We start from the raw sequence: 18,158 nt of genomic DNA on the forward strand, positions 1-18,158 counted from the left end.
AAGGGGAAGACGAGGGGGAGGGGAAGGGGAAGATGAGGGGAAGGGGAAGACGAGGGGGAGGGGAAGGGGAAGATGAGGGGAAGGGGAAGAGGAGGGGGAGGGGGAGGGAAAGATGAGGGGAAGGGGGAGACGAGGGGGAGTGAGAGGGAAAGATGAGGGGAAGGGGAAGAGGAGGTGGAGGGGAAGGGGAAGATGAAGGGGAGGGGAAGGGGAAGATGAGCGGGAGGGGAAGACGAGGGGGAGGGGAAGGAGAAGATGAGGGGAAGGGGAAGACGAGGGGGAGGGGAAGGGAAAGATGAGGGGAAGGGGAAGACGAGGGGGAGGGGGAGGGAAAGATGAGGGGAAGGGGAAGATGAGGAGGGGGAGGGGAAGACGAGGGGGAGGTGAAGACGTGGGGGAGGGGAAGACGAGGGAGAATGGAAGACGAGGGGAAGAGGAAGACGAGCTTTTTTATCTAATAATGAAAGTATAAAAAATACTATATCATCCCTAGCTCTTTCATTAAGTCCAAAAATAACAGGTCTTTTTTTTCTGCTTGTAAGTAATATCATAATATACTAGGGCGGGGGGGGGGGGGGGAGTCGGTTACTCGTCATAAGGGGAAATTTGGAAAATCGGTTGAGATTTTTTGTATAAAAACCAGTGAAAGTTTTTTATTCGAGTACAGTATTGTAAAATTATTAGTCAAAAATATGGTGTTGATAAAAAGCTGGATATTGATAGCTACTATTCATATTTCATACTCAGGCTCTCTCTATCTCTCTCTCTCTCTTTCTCTCTCTTCTCTCTATTATATATTTATATATATATATTTATATATATATATCCTTATCTCCTCTCTTTATCTCTCTCTCTTATTTATATATCTATCCATCATCTATCAGTTTATCTACTTCCTTCTTCTCCTCTCTCTCTCTCTCTCTCTATCTATCTATCTATTTATCTATCAATCTATCTACTTCTCTCTCTCTCTCTCTCTCTCTCTCTCTCTCTCTCTCTCTCTCTCTCTTCTCTCTCTCTCTCTCTGTAGCCACCGGGCTAGTACAGTGTGGTAACGTGCCGGGCCTCTCATCCGAGGGTCGGCGGTTCGCGCCCCGCCTAGGCGCGAAAAGTTGCAATTGTCGCCTGGAGGTTACTGCTGTGGATGGGCACCACGGCGGGTAAGGACAAAAGCCGAGTCAGCACCAGCTGACACACGTTAGCGAGTCGACATTAGTCGACACAGGCCGGGCACCCCCTCATTGGCATAGCCCGGGCGAAGCTCAGCTTCGCATATCGGACTTATCCTTATATCTCTCTCTGTCTCTGTCTCTCTCTGTCTCTGTCTCTCTCTCTCTCTCTCTCCTTGCTCTCTCTCTCTCTCTCTCTCTCTCTCTCTCTCTCTCTCTCTCCTTGCTCTCTTTTTATTTCATCATTGTAACTGCTATTAGAATAAGGAAAAATATAATATAAACAATTCTCTCAATTTATGCGAACATTAGTGTAGCTTTTACAACACAACTGGAGTTAGGAACGTTGTGTCGCAATTCCAAGGTGATTTGTTATTGTGATATTTAGTATAACCGTTCTCTTTGATACAGAGCAGAGATTAATGGTAGGGTCCTGGCGGGTTTCTATATTTAGAAGATAAAAGAGGCAAAACAAATGATAAGAAGTGAAATGGACTATGATAACTCTTTCTCTTTCTCTTTCTCTCTGTTTCTCTATTTCAATTTCTCTTTCCTCTCTCTCTCTCTCTCTCTCTTCTCTTCTCTCTCTCTCTCTCTCTCTCGCTCTCTCTCTTTCTCTCTCTCTCTCGAGGGAGAGGGGAAGGGGAAGGCGAGGTTGATGGGGATGGGAAGGGGAAGACGAGGGGGAGGGGAAGGGGAAGACCAGGGGGAGGGGAAGGGGAAGACGAGGGGGAGGGGAAGGGGAAGACGAGGGGGAGGGGAAGGGGAAGACGAGGGGGAGGGGAAGGGGAAGACGAGGGGGAGGGGAAGGGTAAGGCGAGGGAGAGAGGAAGGGGAAGGCGAGGAGTATGGGAAGGGGAAAACGAGGGGGAGGGGAAGGGGAAGACGAGGAGGAGGTGAAGGGGAAGACGAAGGGAGAGAGGAAGGGGAAGGCGAGGGAGAGAGGAAGGGGAAGGCGAGGGGTATGGGAAGGGGAAGACGAGGGGGAGGGGAAGGGGAAGAAGAGGAGGAGGGGAAGGGGAAGACGAGGGGGAGGGGAAGGGAAGACGAGGGGGAGGGGAAGGGGAAGACAAGGGGAGGGGAAGGGAAGACGAGGGGGAGGGGAAGGGGAAGGCGAGGGGTATGGGAAGGGGAAGACGAGGGGAAGGGGAAGACGAGGGGGAGAGGAAAGTGAAGAAGAGGGGGAGGGGAAGGGGAAGGCGAGGGGGAGGGGGAGGGGAAGACGAGGGGGAGAGGAAAGGGAAGACGAAGGGGAGGGGAAGGGGAAGACGAGGGGGAGGGGTAGACGAGGGGGAGAGGAAGGGGAAGGCGAGGTGGAGGGGAAGGGGAAGACGAGGGGGAGGAAAAGGGGAAGACCAGGGGGAGGGGAAGGGGAAGACGAGGAGGAGGGGAAGGGGAAGAAGAGGGGGAGAGGAAGGGGAAGACGATGGGGATGGGGATGGGAAGGGGAAGACGAGGGGGAGGGGAAGGGGAAGGGGAAGACGAGGGGGAGGGGAAGGGGAAGGCGAGGGGGATGGGGATGGAAGGGGAAAACGAGGGGGAGGGAAGGGGAAGACGAGGGAGAGGGGAAGGGGAAGGCGAGGGGGATGGGAAGGGGAAGACGAGGGGGAGGGTAAGGGGAAGACCAGTGGGAGGGGAAGGGGAAGATGAGGGGGAGGGGAAGGGGAAGACGACGGGGAGGGGAAGGGGAAGAAGAGAGGAAGGGGAAGGGGAAGACGACGGGGAGGGGAAGGGGAAGACGAGGGGGTGGGGAAGGGGAAGGCGAGGGGGAGGGGAAGGGGAAGACGAGGGGGTGGGGAAGGGGAAGGCGAGGGGGAGGGGGAGGGGAAGGGGAAGACGAGGGAGAGGGGGAGGGGAAGACGAGGGGGAGGGGGAGGGGAAGACGAGGGGGAAGGGGAGGGGAAGACGAGGGGGATGGGAAAGGGAAGACGAGGGGGAGGGGGAGGGGAAGACTAGGGGGAGGGGGAGGGGAAGACAAGGGGGATGGGTAGGGGAAGACGAGGGGGATGGGTAGGGGAAGACAAGGGGGAGGGGAAGGGAAAGACGAGGGGGAGGATGAAGGGAAGACGAGGGGGAGGTAAAGGGGAAAACGATGGGGAGGGGGATGATGAGGGGGAGGGGAAGGGGAAGACGATGGGGAGGGGAAGGGGAAGACGAGGAGGAGGGGAAGGGGAAGACTAGGGAGAGGGGAAGTGGAAGACGAGGGGGAGGGGAAGGGGAAACCGAGGGGGGGGGGAAGGTGAAGACGATGGGGAGGGGGAGGGGAAGACGAGGGGGAGGGGAAGGGGAAGATGAGGGGGAGGGGAAGGGTAAGACAACGGGGGGGGGGGAAGGAGAAGAAGAGAGGAAGTCGAGGGGGAGGGGGAGGGGAAGGTGAAGACGAGGGAGAGGGGAAGGAGAAGGCGAGGTTGATGGGGATGGGAAGGGGAAGACGAGGGGAGGGTGAGGGAGAAGGGGAGGGGAAGGGGAAGACGAGGGGGAGGGGAAGGGGAAGACCGAGGGAGCGGAGGGGAAGACATGGGGAGGGGGATGGGAAGGGGGGAAAGACGAGGGGGAATGGGAAGGGGAAGGCGATGGGGAGGGGAAGACGAGGAGGAGGGGAAGGGGAAGACGAGGGGAGGTGAAGGGGAGACGAGGGGGGAGGGGGAGGGGAAGTCGAGGGGGAGAGGAAGGGAAGACGAGGGGGAGGGGAAGGGAGACGAGGGGGAGGGGAAGGGAAGACGAGGGGGAGGGGAAGGGGAAGACGAGGGGGAGGGGAAGGGGAAGACGAGGGGGAGGGGAAGGGGAAGACGAGGGGGAGAGGGAAGGGAAGACGTGGGGGAGGGAGGAAGGGAAGGCGAGGGGGAGGGGAAGGGAAAGACGATGGGGAGGGGAAGGGGAAGACAAGGGGAGGGGTATGGGAAGGGGAAGACGAGGGGGAGGGGAAGGGGAAGACGAGGGGGAGGGGAAGGGGAAGACGAGGGGGAGGGGAAGGGGAAGACGAGGGGGAGGGGAAGGGGACGACGACGGGGAGGGGAAGGGGAAGACGAGGAGGAGGGGAAGGGGAAGGGGAAGACGAGGGAGAGGGGAAGGGGAAGACGAGGGGGGGAAGGGGAAGACGAGGGGGAGGGGAAGGGGAAGACAAGGGGGAGGGGAAGGGGAAGGGGAGGGCGAGGGGGAGGGGAAGGGGAAGAAGAGGGGGAGGGGAAGGGGAAGACGAGGGAGAGGGGGAGGGGAAGGCGAGGGGGAGAGGAAAGGGAAGACGAGGGGGAGGGGAAGGGGAAGACAAGGGGGAGGGGAAGGGGAAGAAGAGGGGGAGGGGAAGGGGAAGACGAGGGGGAGGGGGATGGGAAGGGGAAGGGGAAGACGAGGGAGAGGGGAAGGGTAAGACGAGGGGGAGGGGAAGGGAAAGACGAGGGGGAGGGGAAGGGGAAGACGCGGGGAAGGGGAAGGGGAAGACGAGGGGGAGGGGAAGGGGAAGACTAGGGGGAGGGGGATGGGAAGGGGAAGACGAGGGGAAGGGGAAGACGAGGAGGAGGGGAAGGGGAAGAAGAGGGGGAGGGGAAGGGGAACACGAGGGAGAGGGGAAGGGGTAGGCGAGGGGGAGGGGGAGGGGAAGACGAGGGGGAGAGGAAAGGGAAGATGAGGGGGAGGGGAAGGGGAAGACAAGGGGGAGGGCGAGGGGAAGACGAGGGGGAGAGGAAGGGGAAGACTACGGGGAAGGGGAAGGGGAAGACGAGGTGGAGGGGAAGGGGCACACGGGGAGTGTCAAGTTTAAACCTTAGTGAACCAAAAGGGTTCGATATATGATGAATGCTACAGGATGTGTGTAAATTTCACGAACAATATTTATCCCAAACCCTTTCTGGTCACTACAATATCACATATGCCTGCCGCTTTCCCTGCTGATGTGTGGGTCTGGCACAGGTATTGTGACATCACTTGCATCCAAACTAACTGTTTGAGGGGAAGGGGAAGACGAGGGGGAGGGGAAGACGAGGAGGAGGGGAAGGGGAAGAAGAGGGGGAGGGGAAGGCGAAGGCGAGGGGGAGAGGAAGGGGAAGACGAGGGGGAGGGGGAGAGGGAGGGGAAGAGGAAGACGAAGGGGAGGGGAAGGGGAAGACGAGGGGGAGGGGAAGGGTAAGACGAGGGGGAGGGGAAGGGGAAGACGAGGGGGGGGAAGGGGAAGACGAGGGGGAGGGGAAGACGAGGAGGAGGGGATGGGGAAGAAGAGGGGGAGGGGAAGCGAGGGGGAGGGGAAGGGAAGACGAGGGGGAGGGGGAGCGGAAGACGAGGGGGATGGGGATGGGAAGGGAAAGACGAGGGGGAGGGGAAGGGGAAGGGGAAGACGAGGGGGAGGGGAAGGGGAAGACGAGGGGGAGGGGGAGCGGAAGACGATGAGGGGGAGAGGAAAGGGAAGGGGAGGGGGAGGGGAGGGGAAGACAAGGGGGAGGGGAGGGGAAGGAGGGGGAGGGAGGGGAAGACGAGGGGGAGGGGAGGGGAAGCGAGGAGGAGGGGAGGGGAGAAGGGAGGGAGGGGGGGGGGGAGGGGGAGGGGAGAGAGGGGAGAGGGGGAAGACGAGGAGGGAGGGGAAGGGAAGAGGAAGGGGGGGAGGGGAAGGGGGAGCGAGGGGGAGGGGAGGGGAAGACGAGGGGGAGGGAAGGGAAGACGAGGGGAGGGGAGGGAGACAGGGGGAGAGGAAAGGGAAGAGAGGGGAGGGGAAGGGGAAGAGGGGAGGGGAGGGGAAGGGAGGGGAAGACGAGGGGGAGGGGAGGAAGGGGAAGACGAGGGGAGGGGGGGGGAAGAGAGGGGGAGGGGAAGGGAAGACGAGGGGGAGGGGAAGGGGAAGACGAGGGGGAGGGGAAGGGGAAGACGAGGAGGAGGGGAGGGGAAGAGAGGGGGAGGGAAGGGGAAGACGAGGGAAGGGGAAGACGAGGGGAGGGGAAGGGGAAGAAGAGGGGGATGGAAGGGGAAGGCGAGGGGGAGGGGGAGGGGAAGACGAGGGGGAGAGGAAAGGGAAGACGAGGGGGAGGGGAAGGGGAAGACGAGGGGGAGGGGGAGGGGAAGACGAGGGGGAGAGGAAGGGGAAGACGAGGGGGAGGGGAAGGGGAAGACGAGGGGGAGGGGGAGGGGAAGGCGAGGGGAAGAGGAAAGGGAAGACGAGGGGGAGGGGAAGGGGAAGAAGAGGGGAAGGGGAAGGCGAGGGGGAGGGGGAAGGGAAGACGAGGGGGAGAGGAAAGGAAGACGAGGGGGAGGGGAAGGGGAAGACGAGGGGGAGGGGGAGGGGAAGACGAGGGGGAGAGGAAGGGGAAGACGAGGGGGAGGGGAAGGGGAAGACGAGGGGGAGGGGGAGGGGAAGGCGAGGGGGAGAGGAAAGGGAAGACGAGGGGGAGGGGAAGGGGAAGACAAGGGGGAGGAGAAGGGGAAGAAGAGGGGGAGGGGAAGGGGAAACACAAACATCCTACTTTACGATTAGTGTTGAATTTAAGATTAGTCAATTTGATGAATAAAGTAAAAATTATATCTGGCTGGTTTCTGTAATAAGTATTTTTTATGCATCAGGATTTACTCGTTAAATGATAATAAAATCCATTTGTGAACTCTAGATCTTATAAAAATCATTGTAATTATCATTTGAATAATCTTTTATTTTACTGAAAGTGAGCAAAATTTATAGTCTGAATTTAGCTGAATTATGTATTAAATTCTGTCTTTACAAAATGCATCTAAGAACACACAAACTGCTTCTATTATAATTTCATAAATAGCTCAAGAATGAGTAAACAATTTTAATACAAGAAACCGGTCTCTTTGTTTGTTTCTAATTCATAAAATATCTTCCTTAAACCTTATAAAATCTTATATATTTTGTTAGTCTTGTTAAAGAGAAATGTACAATCATATTGGTTACAAAGTATTTAATTATTCAAGGTTTAAACGGCCGCCACAGGCACGGTATCTTTATTGCTGATTTCAATTTTTTTGTACTCTTGTACATTATATTTTAATGTAGGAAAAAAAGACACATCTTCTTTAATTTTAAAGTATTTATTAAATCATATTTCAATAGAAAGCGATGACATGGCCCGGCGCTTCAGCAAAGGCATTTCCCTTTCTCTAATCGTGTTTTTTCTGTTAATATTCACACTTTCCAGCATATTTGATAATGATGGTTACCTTGGTGTAACCATCACCAAGGTCGTCCTTGGGGTAACCACCACCTTAGGGTAACCATTATCATCAACAAGGTCATTAGGGTAATCATTATAACCAAGGTCGTCCTTGGGGTAACCATCATCACCAAGGTCGTCCTTGGGGTTACCATCATCACCATAGTCGTCCTTGGAGTAACCATCATCACCAAGGTCCTCCTTGGGGTAACCATTATCATCACCAAGGTTCTCCTTGGGGTAACCATTATCATCACCAAGGTGCTCCTTGGGATAACTATTATCATCACCAAGGTGCTCCTTGGGGTAACCATTATCATCACCAAGGTGCTCCTTGGGGTAACCATTATCATCACCAAGGTGCTCCTTGGGGTAACCATTATCATCACCAAGGTACTCCTTGGGGTAACCATTATCATCACCAAGGTCGCTCCTTGGGGTAACCATTATCATCACCAAGGTCGTCCTTGGGGTAACCATTATCATCACCAAGGTCGTCCTTGGGGCAACCATTATCATCACCAAGGTGCCTCCTTGGGGTAACTAATATCATCACCAAGGTCGTCCTTGGGGCAACCATTATCATCACCAAGGTGCTCCTTGGGGTAACTAATATCATCACCAAGGTGCTCCTTGGGGTAACCATTATCATCACCAAGGTGCTCCTTGGGGTAACCATTATCATCACCAAGGTGCTCCTTGGGGTAACTAATATCATCACCAAGGTGCTCCTTGGGGTAACCATTATCATCACCAAGGTCGTCCTTGGGGTAACCATTATCATCACCAAGGTCGTCCTTGGGGCAACCATTATCATCACCAAGGTGCTCCTTGGGGTAACTAATATCATCACCAAGGTGCTCCTTGGGGTAACCATTATCATCATCAAGGTGCTCCTTGGCGTAACCATTATCATCAAGGTCCACCTTGGCGTATCCATTATCACCAAAGTTATCCTTGGAGTAACGATCAAAATCCTCCTTTGGGTAACCCTCGTCACCAAGTGTCCTTGGAGTAGGCCTCGTCACCAAGGTCGTCCTTGAGGTAGCCCTCGTCACCAAGGTCGAACTTGGGGTAGGTTTCTCCACCACAGTCGTCCTTGGCTTGGGCCGCGTCTCCAAAGTCGGCCTTTGGGTTGGCTCACATCAATTTCGTCCTTGGGTTGGCCCTCATCATCAAGCTCGTCCTTTGATTAGCTCTTATTACCAAGGTCTGCCTTGGGGTAACCCTCAGCACTAGTGCCGTTCTAGGCCTCGCAGGACCAACACTATACTTCGTTCTTGGCCTCGCAGGACCAGCACTTATACTTTCTTTTCTAGGCCTCGCAGGACCAGGGATAGTACTTGTGGCGTTCTTGGCCTCGCAGGACCAGCACTAGTGTCGTTCTATGGCGTTGCAGGATCAATTGTAGACGAGATTTATTTATTAAGGCGTTTAACCGAGCAAATCCCTGAAGAACCTAACTTTTCAGATTACTTAAAAAACAATATTTTGGAAACAAATATGTAAATTAATTAACATTTCTCAGTTAACCATTAAAAATATATATATTTTACAAATTATTATTAATATTAGTATTTATAATGAGAGGGAAAAAAATAAAAACCATTGGTACAACAAATGTAAAGTAAATTAAAATAGAAATGCGTAAAGAGCAATATTCATAAGCGACTATGATCGTATATTTCAGGGGAAACTACGATATTACTACACGTTACTATCATATTATTGTGATTATCATTGTTATTTTATGTGTAGAAGCCCAATTAAGAAAGAGTTGTCGGATGAAAATGTTTTAAAAGATGAAAATGTTTTAAAAGATTATGATTCAAAGTTGAATACACAGATCGCTATTGCAACTTGGTTGTTTACTTCAGTTATGGTCGCCCAACAGCACCTATACCCTGTTGTACTGACATGGAAGATATAGATGAACATGTAGAAATTGTATTTCATCAGTTATGGAGAATAAAGGAAGAAACACACAAGAATTGTTTTTCTTCAGAATCCATTGAAATATTAATTCAGTAAACAAATCCCAACAAAAAGGGCGAGGCCGAAGCGACAGTAATACTCCACCCTAGTACAACTCTATCCCAGTAAAACTCCATCCTAGTAAACTCTACTAGTCAATTCCACCCAAATAAAACCATAACAGCACAACTCCAGCCCAGTAAATCCCTCAAGAGAATAACTCCACCCTAGTAAAACCCCAACACTTTGTCATTGAAAATCCATCAACAGTAAATTACAAGACATGTCAAATTCTATCTGAGAAGTATGAAAACAAAGGTGTCATCCCAAGACAGTACTACACATCCGTTGCATAGCAAGCCTACAGCTTCTATCAAGTGCATTGTTATTTGCTGCAGCGTCATTAGAGCAGTTGATTTTTCCCAGCAGACAAGTGTGATCTTAACTAGTTCATCTACAGACAACATTCCAAGAACAGCAGGGATCAGATATGACAACCACGGCAAGAGGACAACAGGTATTCACCAGAAGGTTATTTACAGTCCCACTATTGGCCTGTAGTTTAAAATAAGGTAACTGCAGATGGTAATTGTTTATGAGAGTTAACTGGTATCTGTTGCAATACTGGTATATTTATAATTGCTGTTTTGTTTAGTCACTATGAGTCTTTAAGATAATTTTTTTAGTGCAAAATCTGCTTGGAAGAGAGTTTACATTGATATAAATAATAGATTAGATGATCTAGAATTTAATCAAATTAAGGAAGCTAGGTCTTCACTAGTAACCAAGTCTGAAGCTGTACAGCATGCTTATTATAGATACGAAGCTCTTGATCCTTCAAATAAATTATCAGATCAATATATTAAATGTGAAGAAGACACACAAAGGCTTGTATTTGACATCAGAGAAATATCAAAACAGTTTTTACAAGTTGCAGGTAGTAGTAGGAGTAGTGGACATTCTAGGCATTCAAGGATTTCTTCATCAAAAAGTAAGAAATAATTAACTGAGAAGTTAGCAAACCTAGACTTAGAAATTATGAAGGTAAAAAGTTAAACTGAAATGCAAAACTAGAAGAATCAAGGGTTGACATTAAGCTTTTTACTACAGATGAAGTAAATTTTGAGAGTAAGCAATATTATACAAAAAGGTATGTGGAGTACCATTTGAAAACATTGCCATACCATAAGCATTTTGTTTCAGAGTGTATTGTTAAATTAGATGAAGGATATGATGCATTACAAATTAGTAAGAGAGCCACAGAAAGAAGATTTGAGAGAGAGACTAAACCTTGATGAATATGTGAGTAATCTGAATCCTAAAGCTAATTCATTTTTTTTACAAAGGATGAGGTGTTAGTTAATCAAACAGATAAAATTTCTTGTTCAGGGAAAACAGGAGAAAAGGATGTATTCAACAATTGGCTAAAATTCATTGTGCTAGGTAAATTAGTGACTCACTTCCAATGCCTGAACCAATAGTCTTCAAAGGTGACATACTTCAGTATTCAATGTGGTTTAAGTCATTTGAGACTTTGAGTCAAAAACTAAAGTGGCAACTGAAAGAATGTACTATTTAGGTAAGTATTCAGATGGAGAAGCAAAGGAAGCTATAAGTGGACTTTTGCTATTAGATACCACTGAAGCTTACAGTAAAGCTAGAAAGTTATTAAAACAAAGATTTGGTAATGTGTTTGTAATTGGCAATGCATATAGAGAGAAATTACATGAGTGGCCAAGGATTCCTCTGAATGATGGACCAGCTTTAATGGTTTTCTGATTTCTTGGAAATGTGTAAGACAGCAATGAGTAATATTCAGTATATGAATATATTAAATGATCCCGAAGAGTATCAGAGAATGTTACAGAAATTGACACATCCTATAGTTGAAAGATGCAATGCATTTGTAGATAGAGAGCTATATAAAGCCAGTGAACATGATGATGAGAGTGATGATGGCTTATTATATTCAGCAGAATTTCCCTCACAAAATTTTGTACATTTGTAAGAAAAGAATATTCAATCACTGCAGTTCAAGGTAAAAGTGTTAGAGATAGTGTACCTGTAAATGTACAAAAAAAATTAATAAGTCAAGGTCAGTGAAGAGCTTTGTCACAGAAATCAGTCAAATTAATAAAATGAGTGACAACAGTAGATGTGCTTGCCCATTTTGCCATCAGCTACATAATCTTAATTGTAATAAATTTCCAAGTCTCGATTTGAAAGACAAAAAGAATTTGGTTGATAAAAACAAATTATGTAGAGGTTGTCTAAAGAGAGGACACATGACAAGATATTGCTAAAGGAGAAATGCAAAACTTGTAATAGATTACATCCTAGTAAAAATAAAGTTCAAGTTAAGGAACAAGAAAAAGAGGCTGTTGTTTCTAATACAATTAAAGTTAACAAGTATATTGCTATGGATGTTAACTCAATGATAGTTCCTGTGTGTTTGCACCATAAAAGTGACGAGCAGAAGAAAGTTTTGTATGCATTACTTGATGATCAGTCTAATGTATGTTTTATAAAAAACAGTAATCTAGGTAAGTTAAGTATTGGTGGAACAAAGGTTCATCTAAGATTAGCTACTATGAATGGTGAACAAACTATTACATGCTCTAAAACTTGTGGTCTAATTGTAAAGGGTATGTATGGAAATATATACCATTGCCTCATGCTTATTCTAGAAAAGTAATTCCTTGTAGGCAAGATCAAATACCAAGATCTGAAACTGCCATAGTTGAGGAACTGATGCCTCATAAGTTCCCAAATATTAGAAATGTAGTTTTGCACAGGTTAATGAATCTTAAAAGACAGTTCAGGCAAAAGAAAGATAACTATGAAGATTATGTAAAATTTATGAATGATCTCTTAGAGAAAGGTTATGCAGAACCAATCCCAAAGGAAGAATTAAGTAAGGATGAAGGCAGAGTTTAGTATATTCCACATCATGATGTTTATCATCCCAAAAAGCCAGGGAAAATAAGAGTAGTTTTTGACTGCAGTGCTCGCTATCAAAATGTATCACTAAATTATAACCTTTTGAAAGGTCAAGACTTAACAAATAATCTTACAGGAGTATTGTGTAGATTCCATCAAGAACCAGTAGCATTTATTTGTGACATTAAGCAAATGTACCATCAAGTTTAAGTTGAATGTGGAAGCAGAGATTTACTTAGGTTCTTATTGTGGAAAAATTGTAATTTAGAAATAATGACAGTTCATCTTTTTGCAGCTACTTCATCTCCAAGTGTTGCAAAATTTGCATTAAAGATGGTAGCAGATCATTATGAAAAAGATTGTGGTCATGAGACCATTTTTATCTAGATGACAGGTTAATAGCTGAAGCTATTGACTTGATTGACAAAGATGTTTCACTTTGCACTAATTTTCCTCAAACAAAAAGGAGGTGGTTTCTGCTATTAGTCCAGAAGTAATATCTGACAGCATTAAAAGTCTTGACTTGACAAAGGATACACTACCAATGGAAAGAACACTGGGAATAGAATGGTGCATAGAATCTGATCTTGTTCCTGTTCACGTTAAACCCTTGTAGGAAAAAGGGAGAAATTAATTTTAAGTTGCCTTAAGTTGCCAAGATGGTATAAACCAGAAGGCTTTGATGAAATTAAATCTGTAGAGTTACACCATTTTTCAGATGCCTGCCAAGATGGCTATGGACAGTGTTCATATATTAAAATTGTTAATGTTAATGATGGAATTCACTGTTCAAGTCTTGAGTTACTCCACTGAAAGCTGTTGCTATTCCAAGATTGGGACTGACAGCAGCAGTAGTGTCAACTAAAGTAAGTGTCATGTTAAGAAAAGGACTTGATTATCAAAATCTAAACATTTTGGACAGATAGTAAAGCAGCCTTTGGATACATATCAAATGATTTCAAAAGGTTTTGTGTTTTTGTTGCAAATAAAGTTCATAGATAGCACTGATCTTATTCAGTGAAATTATGTACAGTCAGAGTCAAATCTAGCAGATTGTGCTGCACGTGGACTTTGTGTTAAAGAATTAATTAATAATTTGATGTGGTGGAATGGTCCAAGATTTCTTTAGAAGCAACTTGATAATTGTGTAAATTCCTATGAACAAAGATCCTTTCAAGAAAGTGTCATTTGTAATAACTTCAAAGAAAGAAGCGCCATTTCTTGATAGATTAGACTATTTCTCAGATTGGTTTAGAGCTTAAAGAACTATTGCATTGTGTTTAAGACTACAAAGTAAGTATAAGAAAACCACAGAATCATCTGAGGAGAAAATTGATAAGGAGAGAAATGTAACGCATAGTCCTGTGACAGTTTCAGAGCTTGAAAAGGTAGAGAAAGTAATAATAAAGGAACTTCAGAGTAAACATTATGCTGATAAAAAAAGGGTTCTTCAAACAAAAGAAAATGTCCTAAATATATGTAGCAGTTTGTATAAATATATAGATACAGATGGAATCATAAAAGTATGAGGAAGACTTAGTTAAGCAAACTTGAATGAAGCAAGTAGACATCCCTTAAATGCCACATATCAGAATTGTTGATTTGTCACTATCACCAAAGAGTTTACCATCAAGGTCACGGCATAACTTTAAATGAAATAAGATCAACAGGTTACTAGATTGTAGGAGGATCATCTGTGGTAGCTAAGCACATTAGAAGCTTTATTGTTTGTAAGAAAGCAAGAGGTAATACACTTGCCAAAGGGCAGACTTGAACCCTCTCTTCCATTCACTGATTGTACTGTAGATTATTTTGGTCCATTTTATGTGAAGGTAAGACACAGTAAACTCAAGAGGTATGGAGCATTGTTCACATGCTTAATTTCAAGAGCTGTTCACCTAGAAGTTGTTGAATCTATGGATACTGATTCTTTTCTCAATACTTATCATCGTTTTGTTGGTAGAAGAGAGCCAGTACATCAGTTGAGATCAGGTAGAGGTACAAATTTTGTAGGTGCCAAGAGGGAACTTGAGATTTGCCTAAAGGAAATGGATCAAACAGAAATCAGCAATGTAACGTTAACTCAATGCCACCAAGGAAAATTAATAAGAAATGGGAAAAATGCTGTTATGTTTTGTTTTTTATGTTTTTTATATTTTTTCTAAAATGTTTCTGCACATAGATGGCTCTGCTAGGCTTAGCCTTACCTGATTACACCTTTCCTTGAATTGGCGGAAAAAAAATATTTTTTACTAGTGCAATGAATATGGATAGGGTTATTTTTATTATAAACATTATAATTACTATAATGTTATAAACATGAGTAACAGCAAAATAGGATATTTTTGTAAATCAAAGAAAAGGGTAAATGGGCGAGACAGGTAGTACTCGTAATTGGCTCATTGGTGACTTAGTACAAGTGTAGCCATCTATGTGTTAAAACAATTAAACAAGTAGACTCACAGCGGGCATGGCATACATGTACATGTCATCGGGTTAAAGAACAATTGTGATTGGATAAATTTTAAAATTAATGTATTTTATACTTGTCATATGGGAGGTGTATTGGAGAGACAGATTCATACTGTATGAAACATTTTGTCTGTGATACTTTGTCAACATAGAACTCAGCTAGATGATTCATTACAAACATTTATGGGTGAAACAGAATCTATTGTCAAGAGTCACCCATTGACACAGAACTTAGATCCTCTAACACCAAACCATCTTTTGACTATGAAATCAAAGATTGTATTGCCACCACCAGGTAACTTTCAAAGTAACGATCTATATTCAGAGAAAAGATGGGGAAGAGTTAAGTATTTAGCCAATGTGTTTTTTGTCTAGATGGAAGAAAGAGTTTCTACAATCTCATCAGTCTAGAGATAAATGGATTAAACCCAGAAGATATGTGAAAGTAGGTGATATTGTGATTGTAAAGGATCAAAATGAAACTAGAAACCATTGGGAAATGGGTCATTTAATTGAAGTAATTTGTGATGAATATGGGCATGTCAGGAAAACAAATATTATAATGTCAGACTCATGTCTTGATAAAAATGTAAAAGGATTAAAGAATTTATTATGTTGAAAGATCTAATAACATAGTCTAATTATGTTATTAGAATATAGGGAATAGAATTTTATTTTAATTGATTAGATGTACCTTTTATGACCAGGGAAGTCCCTACCAAGGGCTTTATTTTATTTATGATACCTCAGAAGATAATGTTTTATTTTTGTATTTACTTTCAAGAAAGAAAGTTTTGTAAAGATAGCTTTAAGGTAGTATAATGTTAATTGTAAATTGTAAACAATTTAGAGGAGCCATGTAAGTGTAGCAGCCCAATCAAGAATGAAAAGGCAAATGAAAATGTTTTGAAAGATTGTTTCAAAGTTGAATACACAGACGGCTATTGGAACTCGGTTGTTTACTACAGTGGTCGCCTAACAGCACCAGGCCCTATTGTAGGGGTTTGGAGTTTTACATATAAGTACTGATATGGAAGATATGGATGAACATGTAGATATTGTATTTCAACAGTTATGGAAAATAAAGGAAGAAACAACGAGAATTGTTTTTCTCTAGAATCCTTTGAAGTATCTATTCAGTAAACATATTCTAATAAAAAGGGACAAGGCCGCATTATTATTGTCATTATCATTATTGTTATTACTATCATTATTATTACTATCATTTTTACTATTATTATTATTATTATTATTGTTAATAATATCATTATCCTTTTTATTATTAATTACTATTATTATTGTCCTTCTTAATATAATTATCATTATAAATTACTCTTATTATCACCAACATCATTGTTGTTTTCGTTGCTATCATTACTTCCAAGATCATCTATATATCATTGTTATTATCATCGTTGTCAATATTGTCGTTATTATCATTGTTGACAAGATTGTCTTTGTTATTGTTATTATTATTATAATAGTCATCATCATTATTATGATTATTATTATGATTATTATTATTATCATCATTATTATTATTATTATTATTTATTATTATTATTATTATTATTTTAGTATTATTACAATTTTCATCAACATTATTATTTTAATTGTATTATTGTATCATTATTATTATTGTTACATTTACGGTTTTATCATTATTAATATTTATTTTATTATCATTGTTATTATGATAATCATTATTATTATCATTATTGTTATTGCTGTTATTTTTATTCCTGTTGTCATTGCTGTTATTATCATTATCATCATTATTGTTATTATTACTATTATTATTATTGTTATTATCCTTGTTATTTTAATTATCATTTTTGTTATCATCAGTATTAGTATTATCACATTTATTATTATTATTACTATTACTATCATTCTTATTATCATTAGTATTAATATGATCATTAATGTTATTATAATTTTTATTATTATCATTCATTACTTGTATTATTGTTGTTGTTATTATCGTTATTATTGTTGTTATCATTATCAACAATCATCATAATTACTATGATTACCATTATTGCAATTATCGTTATCATTACCATTATCACTCATTATTGTTCTCGTTATCGTTACTATCATTATGATCTCCATTAGCAGTTTCATGTTCGTGCATACAATTGTTCAACTACTATACAAAGTCCATAATAGTAACACACAGTAATAAGCTCATATATTTTCATATATTTCAAACTATGCTGTTATATCTTATATACATTTTTGCTTATATATATATTTTTTTTTTTTTTTTTTTTTGCGACGTTCTGCCATAAGCTCGTTACCCTTACAGCTTTTGTTTACATCAGCTGAAATACGGCGGGATTACGACCTAAGGCGCTTGGCAGTTATTTTCTCCTATTTCATGGTTTGTTTGATATTACTTTTCTTGGCTTTAGATTCCATGAGTAATTTTGTTCGTGTGGTCATGCGATGAAAAGCAAAAGCGCTTGTTGTAAGTGATATCCGGGAAGAAGGACAAGCGGGGGAATTCGGTTTGTCATTTTGAGTTGTTCTTAGCTGGGAAATCTAGTTTTAATGCTTGTTTTACTTCGTTGGGTACTCATTGTAACAGTGAAATGGTTATGTAGCTTTTGTCCATTGCGATTTTTGCCTATTCAGATATAGGCAAATGAAAGGTTTGATTATATGTGAAATTCAAGGTTGATATTTAATTTAGATATTTATTTAGATCTCATTTTATGGAAACTGTTGTAGAGAGTCAATAGGTTAATATGTAGGAGATGGTAGTGGGTTACTTTCAAAACAAATTTGATAGTTTTCTGCATGAAATCCACTGCTTACAACAATTCTAGTCATTGTTCCTTGTGCAAATGAATCGTTGAGAGATATGATCACCATTTCCTTCGACAATCTTGATATGATAGTCTCGATAGCAGGGGATGGCATGAAGTATATCAGGGAAATTATGGGATAAAACAGGACCCCTGTGGTTGTTAAACAAAGCGTCTTAACCCAACATCCAACCGAACCTCATACAGTGGTATATATGAGGGACTTAGCCAAAATTAAGGGATCTTCTCTTTTCTTTTACATATAGCACCCTTGGGAAGCATTTGCACACCTATTGCCATAGAAGAACTTTGTCTTTGTATTGATTTATCATTTCATGTAGGTTTTATCAACTAAAGGAAATCATTTAGTTGCATATCTGTAGCAGAAGTACGATTGTAGTGAAGCAATGTGCTTTCCCTATCACCTCTATAGGGAGGGTGCTATCTACCCCAGCCTTTGTCTACAAGATCTTTAGATCACATTATTTTACAGGATAGAGCTTTGGCAAATATGCTATAATGATACCTATTTTTAGTGAGCTTTGCAATCTGTGACCTTTGGGGCTGATAGACAAAATGATAGTTCAAAATAAGACCACCACACCTATTTGTCAGTTATTTCTTCACCTATTTTTAGTGAG

General features: G+C 43.4%; 1 protein-coding gene across 6 annotated transcripts in view; it reads left to right on the forward strand.

The window, feature by feature from the left end:
• Positions 1 to 9,407: 9,407 nt before the first annotated feature.
• The window catches only part of LOC125027991 (zinc finger protein Xfin-like), a 20,811-nt gene continuing 12,060 nt past the window's right edge, over positions 9,408 to 18,158 (forward strand). For 2 of the 6 annotated variants that reach the window (XM_047617225.1, XM_047617226.1), the window contains exon 1: positions 9,408 to 9,809. The gene's annotated coding sequence lies outside the window, so the exon portion shown is untranslated. Of the gene's footprint in view, positions 9,865 to 16,940; positions 17,091 to 18,158 lie in introns of those variants that run through there. The other 4 variants (XM_047617227.1, XM_047617224.1, XM_047617223.1 and 1 more) reach the window with 4 other exon arrangements.

This window comes from Penaeus chinensis, chromosome 8, assembly GCF_019202785.1.
Source record: "Penaeus chinensis breed Huanghai No. 1 chromosome 8, ASM1920278v2, whole genome shotgun sequence".
Lineage (NCBI taxonomy): Eukaryota > Metazoa > Arthropoda > Malacostraca > Decapoda > Penaeidae > Penaeus > Penaeus chinensis.